Genomic DNA, 7554 nt, shown 5'->3' with positions numbered 1-7554 from the left:
TCACCAAGCTGAACGTGTGCAGAACGCGGAGGTGTCGTGCGTTCGGTACTAGATCGGTTGGAGCGCGAAGAAAGTTCGAATACATCAATCGCGTTGTGAAACGCTTCCGCTTACGGTCTACGAGGGTACGTAGACACACTCTCCCCTCTCGTTGCTATGCATCTCTGCTACTTCTTGAGCTTGCGTTGGTTTTTCCCTTGAAGAGGAAAGGGTGATTCAGCAAAGTAGAGATAAGTATTTCCCTCAGTTTGAGAACCAAGGTATCAATCCAGGAGGAGACAACGCGCAAATCACCGAATACCTGCACAAACAATCAAACAACTTGCACCCAACGCGATAAAGGGGTTGTCAATCCCTTCACGGTTACTTGCAAAAGTGAGATCTGATAGAGATAAACAATAAAGTAAATATTTTTGGTATTTTTGCTTTATTACAAGAATAGTAAATCGGAAACTAATATTGTAGATCGGAAACTTATATGATGGAAAATAGACCCGGGGGCCATAGGTTTCACTAGAGGCTTCTCTCAAGATAGCAAATAATACGGTGGGTGAACAAATTACTGCCGAGCAATTGATAGAAAAGCGCAAAGTTATGACGATATCTAAGGCAATGATCATGAATATAGGCATCACGTCCGTGTCAAGTAGACCGAAATGATTCTACATCTACTTCTATTACTCCACACATCGACCGCTATCCAGCATGCATCTAGAGTATTAAGTTCATAAAGAACGGAGTAACGCATTAAGCAAGATGACATGATGTAGAGGAATTAACTCAAGAAATATGATAAAAAACCCCATCTTTTTATCCTCGATGGCAACAATACAATACGTGCCTTGCTACCCCTACTGTCACTTGGAAAGGACACCGCAAGATTGAACCCAAAGCTAAGCACTTCTCCCATTGCAAGAAAAACCAATCTAGTTGGCCAAACCAAACCGATAGTTCGAAGAGAATTACAAAGATACCAAATCATGCATAAAAGAATTCAGAGAAGATTCAAATAATATTCATAGATAAGCTGATCATAAATCCACAATTCATCGGATCTCGGCAAACACACCGCAAAAAGGTATTACATCGAATAGATCTCCAAGAACATCGAGGAGAACATGGTATTGAGAATCAAAGAAAGAAAAGAAGCCATCTAGCTACTAGCTATGGACCTGTAGGTCTGTGGTAAACTACTCACGCTTCATCGGAATGGCAATAGGGTTGATGTAGAAGCCCTCCGTGATCGAATCCCCTCCGGCAGGGTGCCAGAAAAGGTCCCTAGATGGGATATCACGGTTACAGAAGGTTGCGGCGGTGGATAAGTGTTTTTGTGGATGCCTCTGGTGGTTTGGGGATATATGGGAATGTATAGGAGAAAGAATTAGGTCAAGAGGCTCACGGGGGGCCCACAATGGTGGGGCGCGCCCTCCGTCCTTGTGGCCGCCTCGTGGCTCCTCCGACTTCATCTCCAAGTCTCCTGGTTGTCTTCTGGTCCAAGAAAAATCATCACGAAGGTTTTATTCCGTTTGGACTCCGTTTGGTATTCCTTTTCTGCGAAACTCAAAAACAGGGGAAAAACAGGAACTGACACTAGGCTCTAGGTTAATAGGTTAGTCCCAAAAATAATATAAAATATCATATTAATGCATATAAAACATCCAAAATAGATAATATAATAGCATGGAACAATAAAAAATTATATATACATTGGAGACGCATCAAGCATCCCCAAGCTTAATTCCTGCTCGTCCTCGAGTAGGTAAATGATAAAAACAGAATTTTTGATGTGGAATGCTACCTAACATATTTATTCGTGCAATTTTATTTATTGTGGCATGAATGTTCAGATCCATAAGATTCAAAACAAAAGTTTAATATTGACATAAAAACAATAATACTTCAAGCATACTAACAAGGCAATTATGTCTTCTCAAAATAACATGGCCAAAGAAAGCTTATCCCTACAAAATCATATAGTTTGGCTCTGCTCCATATTCATCACACAAAATATTCAAATCATGCACAACCCCGATGACAAGCCAAGCAATTGTTTCATACTTTTGATGTTCTCAAACCTTTTCAACTTTCACGCAATACATGAGCGTGAGCCATGGACATAGCACTATAGGTGGACTAGAATGTGGTTGTGGAGAAGACAAAAAGAAGGAGATAGTCTCACATCAACTAGGCGTATCAACGGGCTATGGAGATGCCCATCAATAGATATCAATGTGGGTGAGTAGGGATTGCCATGCAATAGATGCACTAGAGCTATAAGTTTATGAAAGCTTAAAAAGAAACTAAGTGGGTGTGCATCCAACTCGGTTGCTCATGAGGACCTATGGCAATTTGAGGAAGCTCATCATTGGAATATACAAGCCAAGTTCTATAATGAAAAATTCCCACTAGTATATGAAAGTGACAATCATAGGAGACTCTCTATCATGAAGATCATGGTGCTACTTTGAAGCACAAGTGTGGTAAAAGGATAGTAGCATTGCCCCTTCTCTCTTTTCTCTCATTTTTTTATTTGGGCCTTCTCTCATTTTTTTGGCCTTTTTTTCGTCCGGAGTCTCATCCCGACTTGTGGGGAAATCATAGTCTCCATCATCCTTTCCTCACATGGGACAATGCTCTAATAATGAATATCATCACACTTTTATTTACTTACAACTCAAGAATTACAACTTGATACTTAGAACAAAATATGACTCTATATGAATGCCTCCGGCGGTGTACTGGGATGTGCAATGAATCAAGAGTGACATGTATGAAAGAATTATGAATGGTGGCTTTGCCACAAATACGATGTCAACGACATGATCATGCAAAGCAATATGACAATGATGAAGCATGTCATAGTAAACGGAACGGTGGAAAGTTGCATGGCAATATATCTCGGAATGGCTATGGAAATGCCATAATAGGTAGGTACGGTGGCTGTTTTGAGGAAGGTATATGGTGGATTTATGGTACCGGCGAAAGTTGCGCGACACTAGAGAGGCTAGCGATGGTGGAAGGGTGAGAGTGCATATAATCCATGGACTCAACATTAGTCATAAAGAACTCACATACTTATTGCAAAAATCTATCAGTTATCGAAATGAAGTACTACACGCATGCTCCTAGGGGGACAGATTGGTAGGAAAAGACCATCGCTCATCCCCGACCGCCACTCATAAGGAAGACAATCAATAAATAAATCATGCTCCGACTTCATCACATAACGGTTCACCATACGTGCATGCTACGGGAATCACAAACTTTAACACAAGTATTTCTACAATCCACAATTACTCACTAGCATGACTCTAATATCACCATCTTTATATCTCAAAACAATCATAAGGAATCAAACTTCTCATAGTATTCAATGCACTTTATATGAAAGTTTTTATTATACCCCCTTGGATGTCTATCATATTAGGACTAAATTTATAACCAAAGCAAATTACCATGCTGTTTAAAGACTCTCAAAATAATCTAAGTGAAGCATGAGAGTTCATCAATTTCTATAAAATAAAACCACCACCGTGCTCTAAAAAGATATAAGTGAAGCACTAGAGCAAAATTGCCTAGCTCAAAAGATATAAGTGAAGCACATCGAGTATTCTAATATATCATGATTCATGCGTGTCCCTATCAAAAGGTGTGTATAGCAAGGATGATTCTGGCAAATTAAAAAGCAAAGAATCAAATCATACAAGACGCTCCAAGCAACACATATCATGTGGTGAATAAAAATATAGCCTCAAGTAAAGTTACCGATAGACGAAGATGAAAGAGGGGATGCCTTCCGGGGCATCCCCAAGCTTAGGCTCTTGGTTATCCTTGAATATTACCTTGGGGTGCCTTGGGCATCCCCAAGCTTAGGCTCTTGCCACTCCTTATTCCATAGTCCATCAAATCCTTATCCAAAACTTAGATAACTTGAGGGATGAAGTGGCTCGGACCAACCTTACATGTCCACGCACATGAGACCGGTTCCACCGACTGACATGCAACTAGTTTTGCATAAAGGTGGCTGGCGGGTGTCTGTTTCTCCTAATTTAGTTGAATCAAATTTGACTACGACCGGTCCTTGAAGAAGGTTAAAACAGCAAACTTGACGAAACACCGTTGTGGTTTTATGCGTAGGTAAGAACGGTTCATGCTAGAATCCCCTAGCAACCACGTAAAACTTGTAACAACAAATTAGAGGACATCTAACTTGTTTTTGCAGGGTATGTTGTGATGTGATATGGTCAAGACATGATGAGATATACATTATTGTATGAGATGATCATGTGTTGTAAGATATCTGGCAACCGGCAGGAGCCGTATGGTTGTCTCTTTATTGTATGAAATGCATATGCCATGTAATTGCTTTACTTTATCGCTATGAGTTAGCAATAGTTGTAGAAGCAATAGTTGGCGAGACGACCATGTTGGGGAACGCAGTAATTTCAAAAAAATTCCTACAATCACGCAAGATCTATCTAGGTGATGCATAGCAACAAGAGGGGAGAGTGTTGTCCACGTACCCTCATAGACCGAAAGCGGAAGCGTTTAGTAACGCGGTTGATGTAGTCGAACGTCTTCGCGATCCAACCGATCCCAGTACCGAACGCACGGCACCTCCGTGATCTGCACACGTTCAGCTCGATGACGTCCCTCGAACTCTTTTGATCCAGTTGAGGCCGAGGGAGAGTTTCATCGGCACGACGGTGTGGTGACGGTGATGATGAAGTTACTGGCGCAGGGCTTCACCTAAGCACTACGACGATATGACTGAGGTGTAAAGCTGTGGAGGGGGGCACCGCACACGGCTGAAAGATCAACTTATGTGTCTGTGGGGTGCCCCCTTCCCCCGTATATAAAGGAGCAGAGGAGGAGGAGGGCCGGCTGAAGGAAATATGCCCTAGAGGCAATAATAAAGTTGTTATTTATATTTCCTATATCATGCTAATTTTTTATTATTCATGCTAGAATTGTATTAACCAGAAACTTAGTACATGTGTGAATACATAGACAAACAGAGTGTCACTAGTATGCCTCTACTTGACTAGCTCGTTGAATCAAAGATGGTTAAGTTTCCTAGCCATAGACATGAGTTTTCATTTGATTAACGGGGTCACATCATTAGAGAATGATGTGATTGACTTGACCCATTCCGTTAACTTAGCACTTGATCGTTTAGTATATTGCTATTGCTTTCTTCATGACTTATACATGTTCCTATGACTATGAGATTATGCTACTCCCGAATAATGGAGGAACACTTTGTGTGCTATCAAACGTCACAACGTAACTGGGTGATTATAAAGATGCTCTACAGGTGTCTCCGATGGTGTTTGTTGAGTTGGCATAGATCGAGATTAGGATTTGTCACTCCGATTGTCGGAGAGGTATCTCTGGGCCCTCTCGGTAATGCACATCACTATAAGCCTTGCAAGCAATGTAACTAATGAGTTAGTTACGGGATGATGCATTATGGAACGAGTAAAGTGACTTGCCGGTAACGAGATTGAACTAGGTATAGTGATACTGACGATCGAATCTCGGGCAAGTAACAAACCGATGACAAAGGGAACAACATATATTGTTATGCGGTTCGACCGATAAAGATCTTCGTAGAATATGTAGGAGCCAATATGGGCATCCAGGTTCAGCTATTGGTTATTGACCAGAGAGGTGTCTCGGTCAGGTCTACATAGTTCTCGAACCCGTAGGGTCCGCACGCTTAAACGTTCGCTGACTATATAGTATTATATGAGTTATGTATGTTGGTGACCGAATGTTGTTCGGAGTCCCAGATGTGATCACGGACATGACGAGGAGCTCCGAAATGGTCCGGAGGTAAAGATTGATATATGGGATAATAGTGTTTGGTCTCTCGAAGGGTTCCGGAATTCACCGGAAGGGGTTCCGGATGTTTCCCGAAATGTTTGGGTACGAGAACACTTTATTTGGGCCAAAGGGGAAAGCCCACAAGGCTTTTGGAAAGTGCAAAAGGAAGTTTTGCGAAGACCAGAGGCTAGACGCCAGGAACCCTGGCGTCTAGGGGGTAGACGTCGGGAACCCTGGCGTCTAGCCCTGGAGTCCATGTAGGACTCTTGCCTTTCGGGGAAAACCGACTTTGAGGAGGTTTTCACTCCAAGTTTCGACCCCAGGGCTCAACATATAAATAGAGGGGCAGGGCTAGCACCAAAGACACATCAAGAAACACCAAGCTGTGTGCCGGCAACCACGTCCCCTGTAAGTGCATCTAGTGCCCCTTAGTGATTTTGGTGCATTGAAGACTTATAGGTTAAGGAACTAATGCGTTTGCGAGTGTACACAGATCTGTAAGTCTATGAGGAGTTTGATATTTACAGAGAAAGTGGACCCCTAAAAATGAAGTTCTTCGACTGAAGACTTTGGATTTCTGAAGACTTTGAAAGTGAAGAAATTGGTGTGACCTTGAAGACTTGGTATTCATTTGAGGAACATGAAGCGTGACGACTTTTGTTTTTGTAGTTTCATTTTCTCTTTCTTAAGTCATAGGAAACACCGTACTGTTAAAGGGGGTCGAGGAAATACTAAGGAAAAATTTCCATGTGATGCTCAACTCAAAATCCTACACCTACCAATCCCTTCGAGTGAAGCCATTGGAAATCTCATACAGTTCAGTCATATTCTTCAGTGACAGAGACAAAGTTCTTCTGGTCTCTGAGGAATTTGTTCTGACTGAGGAGTTAGGAATTCGCCAGTGCGGATTGCCAACACAGTGAGGAACATGATAGCCCTGAGGAATTTGAACCTCAAATTTCCGACCGTTGCTGTGCTATGCGCCAGCTGTCCCAAAATATCTACCCACCTAACGGTCATATCATTGAAGGGCACTTATGTCTTATCATGTCGGGCTGCTCCCTAGGCTATAAATAGCCGCCCCCCTACAACCACTAGCTGGTTGGCTACTCCGAGAGAAACTGACACTTGTCAATTGAGAGCATCCCATCCTCCGAGGACTTTGAGCGAAAATCATCAAGTGAGGAAAAACCCCAAACCCAAACACCTACAAACCCAAAGTGATTGAGCATCACTGAAGAGATTGATCCTGCGTGGATCCAATGCTTGTTACCTTTGAAGACTGTGCTTCTTCCAGACGGTTAGGCGTCATGGTCTAGAGCATCCAAGAGGAAATTGTGGATCGCCGAGTGACCGAGTTTGTGAAGGTTTGGAAGTCACCTGAAGACTTACCACGAGGACAAGATCTGTGTGACCTTAGTTCAAGGATAATACGGTGAGGACTGTGTGTCCGGGACTGGGTGTCCTCAGGTTTAAATATCTAGCCGCTCCAACCAGACGTACAACTGAGACAGCAGTTGGAACTGGTCTACCAAATCATTGTCTTCACCAAGCCAACTGGTTCTATTTCCTCAACTCTTTCATTTCCTCATTACTGTGTTGTGCACTTGTTCATATCTGTGTTTGAAGACTTTGACCGAAGACTTTCTCAATTTCCTCAGTCTGTTTGTCTTCATCCTGTGTTATCCTGTGTTTACGCTTTCTGTACTCGGTGCTTGTTTTCAT

Source organism: Aegilops tauschii, chromosome 7 (genome assembly GCF_002575655.3).
Source record: "Aegilops tauschii subsp. strangulata cultivar AL8/78 chromosome 7, Aet v6.0, whole genome shotgun sequence".
In the NCBI taxonomy this organism is placed as follows: domain Eukaryota; kingdom Viridiplantae; phylum Streptophyta; class Magnoliopsida; order Poales; family Poaceae; genus Aegilops; species Aegilops tauschii.
Note: the sequence above shows the minus strand (reverse complement) of the source record.